This window comes from Lithobates pipiens, unplaced genomic scaffold (genome assembly GCF_037356315.1).
Source record: "Lithobates pipiens isolate NorthernLeopardFrog02 unplaced genomic scaffold, aLitPip1_a1.2 Scaffold_60, whole genome shotgun sequence".
Lineage (NCBI taxonomy): Eukaryota > Metazoa > Chordata > Amphibia > Anura > Ranidae > Lithobates > Lithobates pipiens.
The window spans coordinates 1,896,186-1,915,431 of record NW_027507882.1 but is presented as its reverse complement, the minus strand read 5'-3'; the positions used below and the strand labels follow the sequence as shown (position 1 = coordinate 1,915,431).

At 45.8% G+C, this 19,246-nt stretch overlaps 1 protein-coding gene across 2 annotated transcripts in view; it reads left to right on the top strand.

The window, feature by feature from the left end:
* Positions 1-218: 218 nt before the first annotated feature.
* LOC143958277 (putative E3 ubiquitin-protein ligase MID2) overlaps positions 219-19,246 on the top strand; it is a 557,933-nt gene continuing 538,905 nt past the window's right edge. The window contains exon 1 of one of the 2 annotated variants that reach the window (XM_077467793.1): positions 219-477. The gene's annotated coding sequence lies outside the window, so the exon portion shown is untranslated. The remainder of the gene's footprint in view (positions 478-19,246) is intronic. The other variant, XM_077467794.1, reaches the window with a different exon arrangement.

Sequence of the window (19,246 nt, the reverse complement as noted above, 5' to 3'; positions counted from 1 at the left end):
CTTATTTTTTTTTTTTTATTCATTTTAATTATAAGAAGAAAAACAAACAAACAAACAAACAAACATAAAAAAAGGTTTATAAACAAAATAATAGAAAAAAGCTACAAATGGATACAAAGTACATTTTGTCATTTCCGATCAGTCACAGAAATGTCCTGTAGGGTGCTGTACCGGAGTGCGGCCGGCAGGGGTCACTGTCCCGCCTTGTTCCCGGCAGGCGCCGGGGGTTGTGTTGCGGGCAGTGAAGACGGATCAATAGTAGAAGGAATCGTACCGACTGTCCGTGTACCCCCCTCCCCCTCCGCCCCGCTGGTGACTCCTCCCCGGCACTCAGCCCAGTCCGTGTACCGGACACTCCGATCACCGGAGCTCCATCACTGAGCCTTCGCCCGACACCCGAGATCTGCATCCGCCTGTCCACACCCTTCACCGGATCCCGGGACACCGAGAGAGGATGGACCCCGGGGAGAGCAACGGGTAATGTGTGTGTGATAGGAGGGGGAGGGGCACACCTGTCCTCCCTGTATACCCCACACACCCCTACCCCCACACCTGTCATATAATTGTACACCTGTACTCCCCACCCCTGTTTTATCACTGTACACCTCTACCCCACACCCCTGTCATATCACTGTACACCCCACACCTGTCATATCACTGTACACCCCACACCTGTCATATCACTGTACACCCCACACACCTGTCATATCACTGTACACCCCACACACCTGTCATATCACTGTACACCCCACACACCTGTCATATCACTGTACACCCCACACACCTGTCATATCACTGTACACCCCACACACCTGCAATATCACTGTACACCCCACACACCTGTCATAGCACTGTACACCCCACACCTGACTGGTCACCTTGCACCTGTACACCCTACAACTGACATCATTGTACACCTGTCATATCACCCCACACCTGACTAATCACCTTTACACCTGTCATATTGTACACCCTACGCTTGTCATATCGCCCCACTCCTGACTGATCAGTCTTCAACTATCCCCTTGCACCTATACACCCTACACCTGTCATATTGTACACTCTACACCTGTCATATCACCCATCATATCACTGTACATCTCACACCTGACTAATCAGCCTCCAACTATCACCCTACACCTGACTGGTCACCTTGCACCTGTACACCCTACAACTGACATCATTGTAGACCTGTACACCCTACACCTGTCATATCACCCCACACCTGACTAATCACTTTTACACTCGTCATATTGTACACTTTACACGTGTCCGATCACCTCACACCTGACTGATCAGTCTTCAATTATCACCTTGCACCGGTACACCCTACAACTGACATATCATTGTGCACCTGTACACCCTACACCTCTCATATTGTACACCTTTACACCCTACACTTTTCATATCACCTCAGACTTGACTAATCACTTTGCACCTGTACACCTTACAACTGACATGTCATTGTGCACCTGTACACCCTACACCTGTCATATTGTACACCTTTACATTCTATATCTGTCATATTGTACACCCTACACTTGTAATATTAATGCACACCTGACTGATCAGCCTTCAACTATCATCCTACACCCGTCATATCATGCTACAACTGTTATCCTACAAATGTATACCCTACATCTGTCTTATCATTGTACACCTGATACCCTAACTGATCAATCTCTCTACATCTGAACACTCTTCAACTGTCATATGTCTGTACACCGATCTGGTTAACCTACACCTGTACACCATACACTTGGCTGATCGCTATGAACCTGTCATATCACACTACAACTGTCACATTACACCTGTACACTCTCCCCTTGGCATATCGCCCTACACCCATTGTATCACACTACACCTGTCTAATTATCATACACCTGTAAATAACATCCTACACCTGTACACCCTTCACCGGTCATATCGCTTTATACCTGTACACTCTTCACCTGCCATTTCACCCTACGCCTGTACACCCTACACCAGTCATATCATTGTATACCATTATCCCTACAACTGACTGATCACTCTACATCAGTACGCCCTACGGCTATCTCCCTACACCTGTTATATCACCTTTCACCTGTCACTCTACACCTATTATAACACCCTACACTTGACTAATCACTGGACACATTTTATATCGTCCTACACTTGTACACCCTACACCTGTAATATCACATTACAACCTCTACACCTGTACACTTTTCACGTGCCATATCACCTTACACTTGTCTTGTCATATCACCCTACACCTGTACACCCTACGTCTGATAGATCACCCTGCAACTATCCCTTTACATCTGTACACTCTACACCTGTCACATCACTCATCACCTGTCCCCCTACACCTGTACATGCTACAACTGGCATATCATCTTACACCTGTACAAGCTCCAGCTGTCTCCCTAAATCATGCATATTACCTTACACCTGTACATCTTCCACCTGCCATATCGCCCACACCTGACCTTCACCTGACCAATATCCCTTCACCTGTCATATTAACCTTCATCTGTCATATCCCCTACAATCCCAATATCAACCTACTTCTCTTATATAACCCTACACCTATACACCCTTCACCTGCCATATTGCCCTATAGCTGTACGTATACACTTCACACTTGTCATGTCACCCTACCCCTGTATGCTCCACAAATGTACAACCTGCACCTGTCTATCCCCCTACACCTGTACACTCTACAAAAGTTACACGTCCAATACCTGTCATGTCACCCTACACCTTACATATGAACCTACAACTATACACCCTACACCCTATACCTGATTGATCATCGTTCAACTATCACCCTACAAATGTTATATCAGTTGTTCACCCTATAGCCCCCCGCACCTGGCCAGTCTCCCTATAGCCCCCCGCACCTGGCCGGTCACCCTATGGCCCAGCACCTGGCCGCCCGTTTTATACCCCCCCACCTGGCCAGTCGCCCTATGGCCCGCACCTGGCCGCCCGTTTTATACCCCCCACCTGGCCGCCCGTTTTATAGTCCCCGCGCCTGGCCGCCTGTTTTTATAGCCCCCACACCTGGCTGCTGGGAGCTCCTTGCCTGGACTGAAGTCATGTAGGTGTAGCGATAATTGTGTGAGATAATTAGAGCGGCAATTAAAATGACGCATCCATCTCCAGTAATTCACGTTTTATTGACTGTCGTCCTCATTGTGGGATGAGGGTTCATTATGGGATGATCGGAGTCTTTGTTTAGTGCTGCAATAAATGCTGATTATGGATCGGTATGAATGTGCATTCCTGGCCTCCACCGTCCCATCCTATAGATATCACCGGAATAATGGAAGTCTGGGGTTCACTTTTTTTTCCCCCAAATAACAGCTGGCATAACGTATGTGTGTGATTTCTGTTCCCACCACAAAGGTATGAATGGCTGCCATGAGCAATCCCTCGCTGTGTGTTCTCTGGGGCAATGCGTCCGTATGTCGGCCTCTTCTGCTTGTGTTCTGTACACTAAATTCTATATATAAGCATCCCTGTCATCAGATATACTTGTCTTGTGAGGTCCGGAATGCTCAATCGCGTGTCAGTGTAATACTTCACGTCTGTATTTTGCCTTGCATAGTACTCCCCCTGAGCCTTCATCTGCTTTTCTCTCCAAAAGCACAGCGCCATCTTTGTTCAGGCATCATCCAGGCTCATCACCTACTTCCTAGACTGTGGCACCTGCTTAGAGACAACACAATTCTGGTGCATGTGCAGTCTTTTTGGTGTGTTCACAAAATGTCTGACACAGATCAGCCCCTGCTGCGTTACCTCCCCTTGTGACTTGCTACAAATTTGCAATGGACAGCCTGAGTGATAGCTGGGGGGAGGGGAAAGTAAAGAATTATATCTTTCTGCCTGCAGCATGTTGGCAATTTTTTTGATACAACGTGGATCTTTTTTTTGGTGTTATTATAGCTTAACATTTGGATTTGTCCATTTTAAAGCCAGTAATACTCCCCCCCCCCCCCCCCCCACCAATAAATAAATGTTAGTGTATTTAAATCTGCTAGTCCATGTAACACTTTGCGCCCCCCCCAGACTGACAATGCTGCTGCCTATTGTGCCTCCTGTGCTCCTTCATCCAGAGTACAGGAGGTGTGTTACTGTGTTATAAAAAAATAATAATTATTATAATTGTTATTTTTTGTATTATTAAATAACAATACTAATATTAATATATAGTATTGTAGCTTACCAGTCATTAGATGTGTTTATTATTATAAATAATAATAACACATCTGATTGGTAAGCTGCAATACTGCATATTTATTATTGGTGTGATTATTATTTTAATAATATAATTATAATAATAATACAAATATAAAAATAACATAATAATAGTATGAATAACATAATAATAATTACTTTATATTTATTACTAATAATAATAATATACCTTATTGCAGATTACTAATATTATAAATAATAATAAACACATCTGGTAAGCTGCGATATTGTATATTATTATTGGTAGGATTATTTTAATAATAATATAAAAATAACACAATAATAATAATAGGAATAACATAATTATTACTTTATATGTATTATTATTATTATTATTAACAATAATAATTTAATAATATACCTTATTGCAGCTTACCAATCATTAGATGTGGCAGTTGCAATCGTTATTTATTTTTTTTAGGCTCCCCCAGGTGTCTTTTATACAGACAACAAGCTGAGATTAGGAGCACTCCCTTTTAAGAGAGTGCTCCTAATCTCAGCTTGTTACCTGTATAGAAGACACCTGGGAGCCAGAAATAATGCTGGTTGATAGGGGATCAAATACTTCTTTAACTCATTTAAAATGCAAATCAATTTAAAACTTTTTTTCTGGATTTTTTTGATATTTTGGCACTCACTGATAAAATAAACCAAACATTAAAATTGTAGACTGATCGTTTCTTTGTCAGTGGGCAAACGTACAAAATCAGCAGGGGGTCAAATACTTTTTTCCCTCGCTGTATAAGGCATCTTTGGTTTTGGGTTAATACCACATTAAAGATGGCATGAGATTTTGGTGGTGGGGGTAATATTTGTATTACGTATGCGGCGGCATGTTTTAGGATGCGGGGTGTTCAGTAGGCGCAGGGAATTTGTTTTGGTGAGATAATTTCCTGCAGATGTTTAGTCGGTGGTTTGAATGCAAGTTCAGCAACTCTAAATGTCAGAGGGAAGCCTTTTGATGGTTGAGCAATGCTGGAAAGATGAAGAGGAGAAGATGCCCCCCACTCTGTCCTGGATGGGTGGCGTTCGCCTTCTGCCCATCGCCAAACCTCACGTTGCGTAGGAGAAGGTTTTATTGGGCGCCTATCGTCATAAAAGTGCAACTCCGGCTATTGGAATTTCTTTTCCTTTTTTTTTTTTTTTTTTTTTTTTTGCGCAGGGTGGGAATCTGGTGTTACAACCAAAAGTGCCTAGTCATCTGGCCAGTAACACACCACCTGTATTAAAGCGCCCCCACGCTGGACGAAGGGGCACAGCAGACAGCAGCATTGTCAGTCTGAGTGGGGAGTGTTGGATGGACTTTCAGATTTAAATACACTAAACAACAAACTAACAAACTAAAGCCAAACTCCAGCTCACACTTTATAATTGGTTACAGCCAGGGGTGGAACTACTGCGAGGCAAACAAGGCGTTTGCGTTGGGAAATATTTTTCAGGGGCGAGGGAGTGGTGCCGCCCCGAGGCAGAAGGGACATTACGAGAAGTGGTGTCGCTACAGGGGTGCAGACCACACCCGTGCGATAACCGTCAGAGGGGTGATACCAGGGGCTGTTGCGGACTGACCATTCGGTGATAGGGGAGCAAGGTGGAAGCAGGAGGCAGCAGTAGCTTCATCCTCCGATCCCAGAAGTAGCTCACTTGGCAGGGCAGGTCGGATTCCGGGGCTGTGACCGTGCCTCAGCAGCCTCGCTACACACAGCTGATTAAAAAAAAGAGCCAGCGGGCTGCGGGAAGGTGAGTGTCCGGGTGTAGTATGGGGACCCCAAGGTAACAAGGGCTTCTGATATGGACTCTGATGTGGACTCCAATGTAAGGAGGGACTCTGATGGGGACCTTGATTTAAGGAGGGACTCCTTGATGTGGATTCTGGTGTAAGGGGTTATCCAATGTAAGGTGGGACTCTGATGTGGATTCTGGTTTAAGGGGGGTCTCCAATGTAAAGTGTACTCTGTTAAAAGTAGGACCCTCATATAAGGGGGATGCTGCTGTGGACTCTGACATAAGGAGGACTCTTGTATAAAGGGAAATTCCGATGGGGAATGTATTGGGAATTTTTAAAGGAGACCCTAATGTAAGTAGAGAGACTCTAATGGGGACTCTGATTTAAGTGGGGACTCTGTAGATTCAGATGTAAGGGGGGACTCTGCTGGGATAAATGGGACCTAGTATTCTCCTACCGATGCACTCCATGCAATCTCTCCAACAATCCTTTTCCTCTCCCTCCCCCTCTCCCCCTTTTCCCTCCCCCTCCCTTTCCCTCCAATCGCCTAACCACCACCCATAGAAACCTTCGCCACTTCAACCCTTCTCTCTATTCTGCTACTGACCACCTCTATGACAAAATCTCACCCCTGTCATGTCCCAACCTAGCCACTTCTGTCTACAACAAATACTCGTCTTCAGCCCCGAAGGAGCTTGCCCGCCTCACTACGCACAGAATCAGGCCTCAACCCCTACAACCCTGGCAAACAGAGGACACCAGAAGTCTCAAATGTAGCCGTGCTCTTGAGTGTCTGTGGCATAAGATTGAGTCTCTCAAAGACTTCAACCAATACAAATCTGCACTGCAAAAATACAATTCTTGCCTCCACAGTGCCGAGCTCTAATAAACACCTTCTCATCCAGCCCCCTTCAACTCTTCTCTACCTTCAACTCTCTACTTTCGTCCTCCACCCACTAACTCACTCACTGTCCAGGAGATTGCTAGTCGCTTTAAAAATAAGATTGATTCAATTAGTGATGAAATCTCCACTCTACAAGTATCTCCCCCATGTAACACCTCATGTCAACAGGTACAATTAACACTCCCCTTATTCAAACCTGCTACTATGGACAAAGTTGCTAAACTCATTTCCAGCGCTCCCCTAACCACCGGTACCTTGGACCCTATTCCCTCTCGGGTACTATGGTCGTCCTCTGACTCTATCCTACACTCTCTAACCCACATCTTTAATCTCGCCCTCTCTTCTGGCATCTTCCCCAAAGCTCTAAAACATGCACTGGTCACCCCCATACTTAAAAGGTTGTCCTTGGATCCTACCAATTGTAACAATCTATGCCCTATCTCCTTGCTCCCCTTTTCCCCTAAACGCCTGGTCTACAACCAACTGATTGACCACCTCATTAAGAATAACCTTCTTGATTCCCTTGAGTCTGGATTTCACCCTTAACGCTCCACAGAAACTGCTCTTCTTAAACTCACAAATGACTTACTAACAGCAAAAACCAACAGACACTATTCTATGCTACTTCTGGACCTTTAGGCTGCTTTGATACGCTTGACAAACTTTACTCCCTTGGTCTCCGTGACTACGCTCTTTGGTGGCTCTCATTCTACCTATCCCACCGTGCCTTCAGTGTCACCTACAATTCTACTTCCTCCTCTCCCCTTCCTTTCTGCGTTGGAGTCCCCCAAGGTTCTGTTCTTGGACCTCTCCTATTGTCAATCTACATCTCCTCTGGGTCAGCTGCTAGCCTCCCATGGCTTCCAGTATAATTTCTACGCTGATAACACCCAAATCTATCTCTCCACCCCTCAGCTCACTCCATCAGTCTCCTCGCGCATCACTAATTTATTAACAGACATAACTGCATGGATGTCACACCACTTCCTCAAACTCAACTTGTCCAAAATTTAGCTCATAATATTCCCCCAACCCCGTGCCTCCTCCCCTGACTTCTCTGTCAACAACTATGGCACAACCCCACCCATCCCCACATGCCAGGGTTCTAGATGTTATCCTGGATTCTGAACTCTCCTTTTGGCCCCACATCCAATCCCTTTTCAAAGCTTGCTGCCTCAACCTCTGCAGCATCTCCAAACTATGTCCCTTTCTAACCAATTAAACTACAAAGCTCCTGATTCACTCCCTGGTCATCTCTCGTCTTGACTACTGCAACTCCATCCTCATTGGCTTACCTTTAAATAGGCAATCCCCACTTCAGTCCATCATGAATGCTGCTGCCATACTCATCCACCTTACAAACAGCTCAGCGTCTGCTACTCCTCTCTGCCAATCCCTCTATTGGCTGCCACTCATCCAATTAATTAAATTTAAAATACCAACAATAACTTGCAAAGTCCTCAACAACTCTCCCTTCAGCTACATCACTAGCCTAGTCTCAAAATACCAACCAAATCGTCCTCCTTGTTCCTCCCAAGACCTCCTGCTCTCAAGCTCGCTCTTCTCCCAGGACTTCTCCCGAGCCTCTCCCATCCTTTCGAATTCCCTACCCCAATTTGTCAGAGTATCTCCAAATCTATCCACTTTTAGGCGATCCCTGAAAATGTTTCTCTTCAGAGAAGCCTACCCTGCCTCCACGTACCAACTGTACTTTCATTTTCTTCATTAGATCATCCCCCATAGATTTCTACCCTTTTGTATCACTTGACCCTCCCTTCTAGATTGTAATCTGTAATGGGCAGGGCCCTCTGATTTCTCCTGTATTAAATTGTATAGTAATTGTACTCTCTGCCCTCATGTTGTAAAGCGCAAATCCTGAATTATATATATATATATATATATATATATATATATATATATATATATATATATATATATATATATATATACACACACACATAGTATATGTGTATATAACTTTTTTTTTCATGTGTGTAGATAGATATTTTATAACTCCTTTGTCGTGTTTTATGTATCTTTATATAGCTTTAAAAAATAAATATATACACACACACACACACACAGTGCCTTGCGAAAGTATCCGGCCCCCTTCAACTTTTCAACCTTTTGCCACATTTCAGGCTTCAAACATAAAGATATAACATTTTAATTTTTTGTGAAGAATCACCAACAAGTGGGACACAATTGTGAAGTGGAACGAAATCTATTGGATAATTTAAACTTTTTTAGCAAATAAAAAACTGAAAAGTGGTGCGTGCAAAATTATTCGACCCCTTTACTTTCAGTGCAGCAAACTCCAGAAGTTCAGCGAGGATCTCTGAATGATCCAATGTTGTCCTAAATGACTGATGGTGATAAATAGAATCCACCTGTGTGTAATCAAGTCTCTGTATAAATGCACCTGCTCTGTGATAGTCTCAGGGTTCTGTTGAAAGTGCAGAGAGCATCATGAAGACCAAGGAACACACCAGGCAGGTCCGTAATACTGTTGTGGAGAAGTTTAAAGCCGGATTTGGATACAAAAAGATTTCCCAAGCTTTAAACATCCCAAGGAACACTGTGCAAGCGATCATTTTGAAATGGAAGGAGTATCAGACCACTGCAAATCTACCAAGACCTGGCCGTCCCTCTAAACTTTCAGCTTAGACAAGGAGGAGACTGATCAGAGACGCAGCCAAGAGGCCCATGATCACTCTGGATGAACTGCAGAGAACTACAGCTGAGGTGGGAGAGTCTGTCCATAGGACAACAATCAGTCATACACTGCACAAATCTGGCCTTAATGGAAGAGTGGCAAGAAGAAAGCCATTTCTCAAAGATATCCATAAAAAGTCTCGTCTAAAGTTTGCCACAAGCCACCTGGGGGACACACCAAACATGTGAAAGAAGGTGCTCTAGTCAGATGAAATCAAAATCAAACTTTTTGCCCACAATGCAAAACAATATGTTTGGCGTAAAAACAACACAGCTCATCACCCTCAACACACCATCCCCACTGTCAAACATGGTGGTTGCAGCATCATGGTTTGGGCCTGCTTTTCTTCAGCAGGGACAGGGAAGATGGTTAAAATTGAGGGGAAGATGGATGCAGCCAAATACAGGACCATTTTGGATGAAAACCTGTTGGAGTCTGCAAAAGACCTGAAACTGGGACGGAGATTTATCTTCCAACAAGACAATGATCCCAAACATACAGCAAAATCTACAAAGGAATGGTGTTAGAATGGCCAAGTCAAAGTCCAGACCTGAATCCAATCGAGAATCTGTGGAAAGATCTGAAAACTGCTGTTCACAAACGCTCTCCATCCAACCTCACTGAGCTTGAGCTGTTTTGCAAGGAAGAATGGACAAGAATTTCAGTCTCTCGATGTGCAAAACTGATCGAGACATACCCCAAGCGACTTTCAGCTGTAATCGCAGCAAAAGGTGGCTCTACAAAGTATTAACGCAAGGGGGCCGCCCCACTTTTCGTTTTTTTATTATTTAAAAAAAGTTTCAAAAATCCAATAGATTTCGTTCCACTTCACAATTGTGTCCCACTTGTTGGTGATTCTTCACAAAAAATAAAAATTTTATATCTTTATGTTTGAATCCTGAAATGTGGCAAAAGGTTGAAAAGTTCAAGGGGGCCGAATACTTTCGCAAGGCACCGTGTGTGTGTATGTGTGTATGTATGCATGTATATATATATATATATATATATATATATATATATATATATATATATATATATATATATATATAATATAATATAATAAGCCCTATACATGAATATCCCGCCTTCCTAGCATGAATAAAGCATCACACACAAAACTTCCTTTCATTCATGTCAGCATCTGAGCTCCATTAAAGCAGTCATTGTGGGATTATAGTCATTATATATAATGCTGCCCCCCCTGATGGTCCGTCCACTGACAAATGTGACTTGTTTGCTAGTATGGACACCTATAATAGCACATTTTATTATCTTACATTCCAAGAAAATGGAAATAACACTTGTGACATTTCGTTTAAAAAAATATATATTTTTGTTTAAAAGCTGACATATACAGTGCCTTGAAAAAGTATTCATACCCCTTGTAATTTTCCACATTTTGTCATGTTACGACCAAAAACATAAAAAAAAAACGTTTATTGGGATTTTATGTGATAGAGCAACACAAAGTTTTACATAATTGTGAAGTGAAAGGAAAATGATAAATAGTTTTAAATTTTTTTTTTTTTTACAAACATGTGAAAAGTGTGGGGTACATTTGTATTCAGGCCCCCCCTGAATACTTTGTTGAAACACCTTTCAATGCAATTACAGCTGCAAGTCTTTTTTGGGGATGTCTCTACCAGCTTTGCACATCTTTGCTGTGAACAGCAATTTCCAAGTCGTTCCACAGATTCCCAAATGGATTTAGGTCTGGACTTTGACTGGGCCATTCTAACACATGAATATGCTTTGATTCTAAACCATTCCATTGTAGCTCTGGCTGTATGCTTAGGGTCGTTGTCCTGCTGGAAGGTGAACCTCTGCCCCAGTCTCAAGTCTTTTGAAGACTCAAACAGGTTTTCTTCTAAGATTGCCCTGCATTTGGCTCCATCCATCTTCCCATCAACTCTGACCAGCTTCCCTTTCGAAGAAAAGCATCCCCACAACATGATGCTGCCACCAACATGTTTCACGGTGGGGATGGTGTGTTCAGGGTGATGTTCAGTGTTAGTTTTTTCCACCAAACATGGTGTTTTTGATTTTAGGCCAAAAAGGTTCAATGTTGGTCTCATCTGACCAAAGCACCTTCTTCCACATGTTTGCTTTGTCCCCCACATGGCTTCTCACAAACTGCAAATGGGACTTCTTATGGCTTCTCTTTCAACAATGGCTTTCTTCTTGCCACTCTTCCATAAAGGCCAGATTTGTGGAGTGCACGACTAATAGTTGTCCTGTGGACAGATTCTCCCACCTGAGTTCCCATGGGCCTCTTGGCTGCTTCTCTGACTAATGCTCTCTCTGCCCAGCCTGTCAGTTTAGGTGGGCGACCATGTCTTGGTAAGTTTGCAGTTGTGCCATACTCTTTCCATTTTCGGATGATGGATTGAACAGTGCTCCGTGAGATGTTCAAAGCTTGGGATATTTTTCTATAACCTAATCCTGCTTTAAACTTCTCCACAACTTTATCCCTGACCTTCTGATAACATCATATTTGATGACAAAACGCATCAGGATAGGACGCACGGTGCTCTATGCAGAGCTCTAGGTGGAACACGCACCAAAACACCAGAGCAGTTTTATGTTTTGTATTTGCTAATATGGATGGCTGTACAGGAAGGGTTTGAAAAGTTTGTTTACTGTATGCTAAACCTGCCTGAAAGCTTTTAACCACTTGCCGACCGCCGCACGCCGATGTACGTCGACAGAATGGCACGGGCAGGCATAAGGGCTTACATGTACGTCCTTGCCTGCCCGCCGGTCGGGGGCCCGATCGGGCCCCCGCCCGGTGCCTGCGGCGGTCGGTATTCGTTCGGGAGCGATCCCGGACGAGGGGACGGCCATTCATTCATGGCCACCCCCTCGCGATCGCTCCCGACGAATGAAAATGTCCCGTGACATCATTTCCTCTCCTGTAATGTAAACACAGGAGAGCAAGTGATGTATTCTCTCCTCCGTGTCGGTATTTTTCGTTCCGGCACCGAGGAGAGAGGTTCGGTGAGTTGCACCAACACACCACACATACAGTAGAACATGCCAGGCACACTCACGCCCCCCCAGTCACAGTGACACCAATTGCTTTTTTTTTTTTTTTTTGCATTGGTGTCATTTGTGACTGTAATAACTGTTAGGGCAGTTAGGGTTAGTCCCCTTTAGTTCTAATGTGCCCCCCTAACCCCCCCAATAAAGGTTTAACCCCGTGATCACCCCCCGTCGCCAGTGTCACTAAGGCTGGGTTCACATTGCAGCGATTTATGAGAACGAATGTGATTCGCACCGCACTGCAGTGCAAATCGCATCCGATCTCTGTGCGATTCGAGTTCAGCCATACAGATAGTATGGCTGAATTCGTGTCGCACCCGCCGCACCCGCCGCAAATTCGTACGGGACCCTTTTTTTGTCCCGCAGCAGAATCGGATCGCATGGGTGTTCACACCATGCGATCCGAGTTTGCAGATCGCACTGCGATATGCGAACTGATCTGGGGGTGTCATTAACATTTCACTGACACTCCCAGCAGTTCGCATAGGGCAGTGTGAACTGCCGCCGGGAGGCATGCGATGCGGGAACCCGCCGCGGATTCATGGCGTTCCCGCATCGCTCCAGTGTGAACCCAGCCTAATAAGCGATCGTTTTTATGATCGCTGTATTAGTGTGACAGGTGACGCTAGTTAGGCAGGTAGGTATTTAGGTTCGCCGCAGCTTTTTATAGCGCCAGGGACCCCCATATACTACCGCATAAAGCCCCCTGATTGCCCCCTAGTTAACCCTTTCACCAGTGATCACCATATAACTGTTACAGGTGACGCTGGTTGGTTAGTTATTTTTTTTTATAGTTTCAGGGCACCCGCCATTTATTACCTAGTCTCACTAGTGTACCCCTAAATTTAGGGGTGTCTACTTTCCAAAATGGGGTCGTTTGGGGGGGGTTCGTGCCATCTTGGCATTTTATGGCCTTCAAAACTGTAACGCCCTTAGAAAGCCTGAAGGCGGTGCTTGGTTTTCGGGGCCCGGTACGTGGCTAGGCTCCCAAAAAGTCCCACATATGTGGTATCCCCGTACTCAGGAGAAGCAGCAGAATTTATTTTGGGGTGTCATTTCACATATGCCCATAGCATGTGTGAGCAATATATCATTTAGTGACAACTTTGTGAAAAAAAAAAAAAAAAAATTAAAGTTTGTAATTTTCCCGCAACTTGTGGCAAAATATAAAATATTCCATGGACTCAAAATGCCTCTCAGCAAATAGCTTGGGGTGTCTACTTTCTAAAATGGGGTCATTTGTGGGGGTTTTGTGCCATCTTGGCATTTTATGGCCTTCAAAACTGTAATAGGTAGTGAGAAGTGAAATCAAAAATTTACGCCCTTAGAAAGCCTGAAGGCGGTGCTTGGTTTTCGGGGCCCCGTACGCGGCTAGGCTCCCAAAAAGTCCCACATATGTGGTATCCCCGTACTCAGGAGAAGCAGCAGAATTTATTTTGGGGTGTCATTTCACATATGCCCATAGCATGTGTGAGCAATATATCATTTAGTGACAACTTTGTGTAAAAAAAAAAAAAAAAAATTTTTTTTTGGTCATTATTCAATCGCTTGAGGCAAAAAAATAAAATATTCAATGGGCTCAACATGCCACTTATCAATTTCCTTAGGGTGTCTACTTTCCAAAATGGGGTCATTTGGGGGGGTTTTGTACTGTCCTGCCATTTTAGCACCTCAAGAAATGAGATAGGCAGTCGTAAACTAAAAGCTTCGTAAATTCCAGAAAACGTACCTTAGTTTGTAGATGTGACAACTTTTGCGCAAACCAATAAATATACAATTATTGACTTTTTTTTTTACCAAAGACATGTGGCTGAATACATTTTGGCCTAAATGTATGACTAAAATTGAGTTTATTGGATTTTTCTAATAACAAAAAGTAGAAAATATAATTTTTTTTCAAAATTTGCGGTCTTTTTACGTTTATATCGCAAAAAATAAAAATCGCAGAGGCAATCAAATACCATCAAAAGAAAGCTCTATTTGTGGGAAGAAAAGGACGCAAATTTTGTTTGGGTACAACATTGCATGACCGCGCAATTACCAGTTAAAGCAGCGCAGTGCCAAATTGTAAAAAGACCTCTGGTCATTTACCAGCAAAATGGTCCGGTCTGAAGGTGGTTAATAAAGAGTCAACGCTTTGGATATTTTGTTTAGAACCCAACCCTGCTTTAAACTTCTCCACAACTTTATCCCTGACCTGTCTGGTGTGTTCCCTGCCCTTCATGATGCTGTTTGTTTACTAAGGTTCTCTAACAAACCTCTGAGGGCTTTACAGAACAGCTTTATTGATACTGAGATTAAATTACACACAGGTTGACTTTATTGTCTAATTAGGTGACTTCTGAAGGTAATTGGTTCCACTAGATTTTAGTTCGGGGTATTGGAGTAAAGGGGGCTGAATACAAATGCACGCCACACTTTTCACATATTTATTTGTAAAAAATGTGAAAATAATTTGTAGCAAAGTCCCAGGCCTCCTTCGGTCTGATGAAAACCTCCAGGACCAGAGATAGCTGACATCCTTCTGTATATGGCAAGTTGTGAGGCATGGTGGGTGCAAGATGAATAAAGTCATTGGGCGCTAGACACTTCTTGAATGCAAAAGAGAATAGATTTCTCTTAAACTTTTGGGGGAAGGAGGGTTAGGGCCAGGACACCCTTAGATAGTTGCAATTTCAATTGGCAGACTCTGAGACTTCAGTAGGACAGCCATGCATGGAAAGGCATCCAGCAAGACGCCACATCTGCACATGCAGGAATGCTGTCTCCTATGGTAAGTTTTTAACAGTTCCTTACACAAAGGGTAACAGTTACTTTCACTCTCACTGAAATCTCTCCTAGTTCTTCAGCCCACTGAGCTCCTGGTCTCTTTTACTAGACCCGCTGATTCACTGCCACTGAATCTCTAGAGCTCCTCCAATCTTCATGGTGGTCTTCCTCAAGCGTCACCCCCACTTCCCCGCTGGGTTCCAACTTTGCACTCAAGATACCTCTCAAGCTTCACCCCACTGACCTGTTTGGTCCCTGACTTGACACACAAGGCTGCTCTGCAAACCTCGCCTCCATTGCCTGGGTCCCTTTCTTGATACCCACTGAAGCTTCCTGATTCTTCACCCTCCCCAGTTGGTGAGAATGCTGCTCCATTACTTTCTTCTGAAGAAAGTAATGGAGCAGCATTCTCACCAACTGGGGAGGGTGAAGAATCAGGAAGCTTCAGTGGGTATGAAGAAAGGGACCCAGGCAATGGAGGCGAGGTTTGCAGAGCAGCCTTGTGTGTCAAGTCAGGGACCAAACAGGTCAGTGGGGTGGTGACTGTGGTCCCTGGTAATTAGGCAGATGGTCCCTTACTGTCAACAGCTTCCCCTCTACCTCCGATCATGACAGGTTCTCTGGCCGGCAGAACACTAATTTCTGGTTGGACTACAAGCCGCAGCCCCAACCCTGTGCTGTTCTCCTGCTTCTGGATAGGCCTTCAGACAGCCGAGCAGCCAAATGTGCCCAGGATAGGCCCAATCTTTGCCCTAGCAGCCTGGGCATTACAACACATGACCACCCAGACAGGTGTCCATGTGGCACAGATCACCTGACCTCACCCGAATATATAGGCTCTCCCAGCAGGCCAAAAGATTCAAGAAAACCCCTGCCAATTGGCTGAGACACCCCACAGGCCCATAACCTGACCTTGTGTTGCCCTTCTCATATAGGGTGACCACATTTCCAAACTGCCATTCAGGGACAACCCCGCACCCGCCCAAAAAAGATGGTTTTTGATACCTTTTTTGCTTTTTTTTCCCCAAAAAATTGGCAAACAGTGGTAACCAGTTTAGACAGGTATGCAATGTACACCTGCTTTAACTAAGTCACTTAGTGACAACGGTGTACTTTGTACATCACTTACTCTGGCAAGTTCACTGCATCACAAGGCTTTGGCTGCTCTGCTTGGCTCCATTGCACCGCCTGAGCTGCCCGATCACACTGTAGAAGGCACTCAGATGGTCTCAACCGGCTCTGGACCAAGCCGAGCGTCACAGCCATATTTTTTACTGGCAACCTTTTACTTTTTCTGGCATTTTTTTTACATTTACTTGCAGGAGAAAATTGTCTGTTTTTTATTGGCTGCCACTAAATACTGACGGTTGGCAACACTGATGTGGGGGCTGAAGGAGAGGTCAGAGTCAAGGATGACACCCAGCACCCTGGCATGTGTGGAGGGACTAATGGTTGTGCTGTTGATAAAATCATGGGGGGGGGGGGGGGGACTGGGAAAGAGGAAATGTAACTAGCTCCGTTTTAGTAAGACTGAGTTTGAGGAAGTGGTGTGACTGTGACATCTATACCAATATGTCATTCAGTAAGTTTAAGATCCATGAGGAGATCGAGGAGGTTAGTTGAAGAGGGGAGAGAGATCTGTGTGTCATCGGCATATAGGTGGTATTGGAAGCCATATGAGGTTATCAACTGACACAGGGAAGAGGTATAAAGAGAGAATAGGAGAGGCCCAAGGACGGAGCCTTGGGGTACCCCAACAGAAAGAGGAACAGAGGAGGAGTTGTAAGTGACACTGAAAGTGGAGGAAGAGTGGAGGGGGCAGCCGAACGGAGGGGGACAGCAGCAGAACGGAGGGGGACATGGAGGAACACTGGAGGGGAGGCAGTAGCAGAACAGAGGGGGACAGGGAGGAAAACTGGAGGGAGACAGCAGCAGAACGGAGGGGGCCACGGAGGAAAACTGGAGGGGGACAGCAGAAGAATGGAGGGGGACACAGAGGAAAACTGGAGGAGGACAGCAGCAGAACGGAGAGATAGTGGGGGACAGCAGCATAATGGAGGGGGAGTATGCTCACTGTAACAAAGTGTATCACTAACCTGGAAGTTTGTCAATGTCTGGCGGGAGGCAAACTCACGGACCTCGGCGCTGCTGGCAATGCACTGCAACGGCTGCGGGAGTAGTCGGCGGCGGCCCCAGGACTGGCACTGACTGGGCACAGGCTGTATCCTTACCAGCAGTAAGTCTGGCTCTGTCTGGTGGGGATTAAAAATACATTTTATTTATGTTAGATGTTTTCTGTAAGAGTTTTTAAATAAGGAAAAAATAAAGTATGGGGGCACAGAAGAACAGAGGGGGACAAGGAAGAACGGAGGGGGACACCAGCAGAACATAGGGGGACACGGAGGAAGAACAGAGGGGGACAGCAGCAGAACAGAGGGGAACAGCAGCAGAACAGAGGGGCACATGGAGGAAGTACAGAGGGGGACACGGAGGGGGACAGCAGCAGAACAGAGGGGAACAGCAGCAGAACAGAGGGGGACACGGAGAAAGAATAGAGGGGGACATGGAGGAAGAATAGAGGGGGACACAGAGGAAGAATAGAGGGGGACACAGAGGAAGAATAGAGGGGGACACAGAGGAAGAATAGAGGGGGACACAGAGGAAGAATAGAGGGGGACACAGAGGAAGAATAGAGGGGGACACAGAGGAAGAATAGAGGGGGACACAGAGGAAGAACAGAGGGGGACACAGAGGAAGAACAGAGGGGGACACAGAGGAAGAACAGAGGGGGACACGGAGGAAGAACAGAGGGGGACACGGAGAAAGAACAGAGGGGGACACGGAGAAAGAACAGAGGGGGACAGCAGCAGAACAGAGGGGAACAGCAGCAGAACATAGGGGGACACGTAGGCAGAACGGAGGGGGACACGGAGGAAGAACGGAGGGGGACAGGAAGGAAGAATGGAGGGGAACAGCAGCAGAACAGAGGGGGACACGGAGGAAGAACGGAGGGGGACACGGAGGAAGAACGGAGGGGGACACGGAGGAAGAATGGAGGGGAACAGCAGCAGAACAGAGGGGGACACGGAGGAAAAACAGAGGGGGGCATGGAGGAAGATCGGGGGGGGGAGACGGAGGAAGAACGGGGGGGGGACAGCAGCAGAACGGAGGGGGACACTGAGAAACAACGGAGGGGGACACTGAGAAACAACGGAGGGGGACACTGAGAGACAACGGAGGGGGACACTGAGAGACAACGGAGGGGGACACTGAGAGACAACGGAGGGGGACACTGAGAGACAACGGAGGGGGACACTGAGAGACAACGGAGGGGGACACTGAGAGACAACGGAGGGGGACACTGAGAGACAACGGAGGGGGACACTGAGAGACAACGGAGGGGGACACTGAGAGACAACGGAGGGGGACACTGAGAGACAACGGAGGGGGACACTGAGAGACAACGGAGGGGGACACTGAGAGACAACGGAGGGGGACACTGAGAGACAACGGAGGGGGACACTGAGAGACAACGGAGGGGGACACTGAGAGACAACGGAGGGGGACACTGAGAGACAACGGAGGGGGACACTGAGAGACAACGGAGGGGGACACTGAGAGACAACGGAGGGGGACACTGAGAGACAACGGAGGGGGACACTGAGAGACAACGGAGGGGGACACTGAGAGACAACGGAGGGGGACACTGAGAGACAACGGAGGGGGACACTGAGAGACAACGGAGGGGGACACTGAGAGACAACGGAGGGGGACACTGAGAGACAACGGAGGGGGACACTGAGAGACAACGGAGGGGGACACTGAGAGACAACGGAGGGGGACA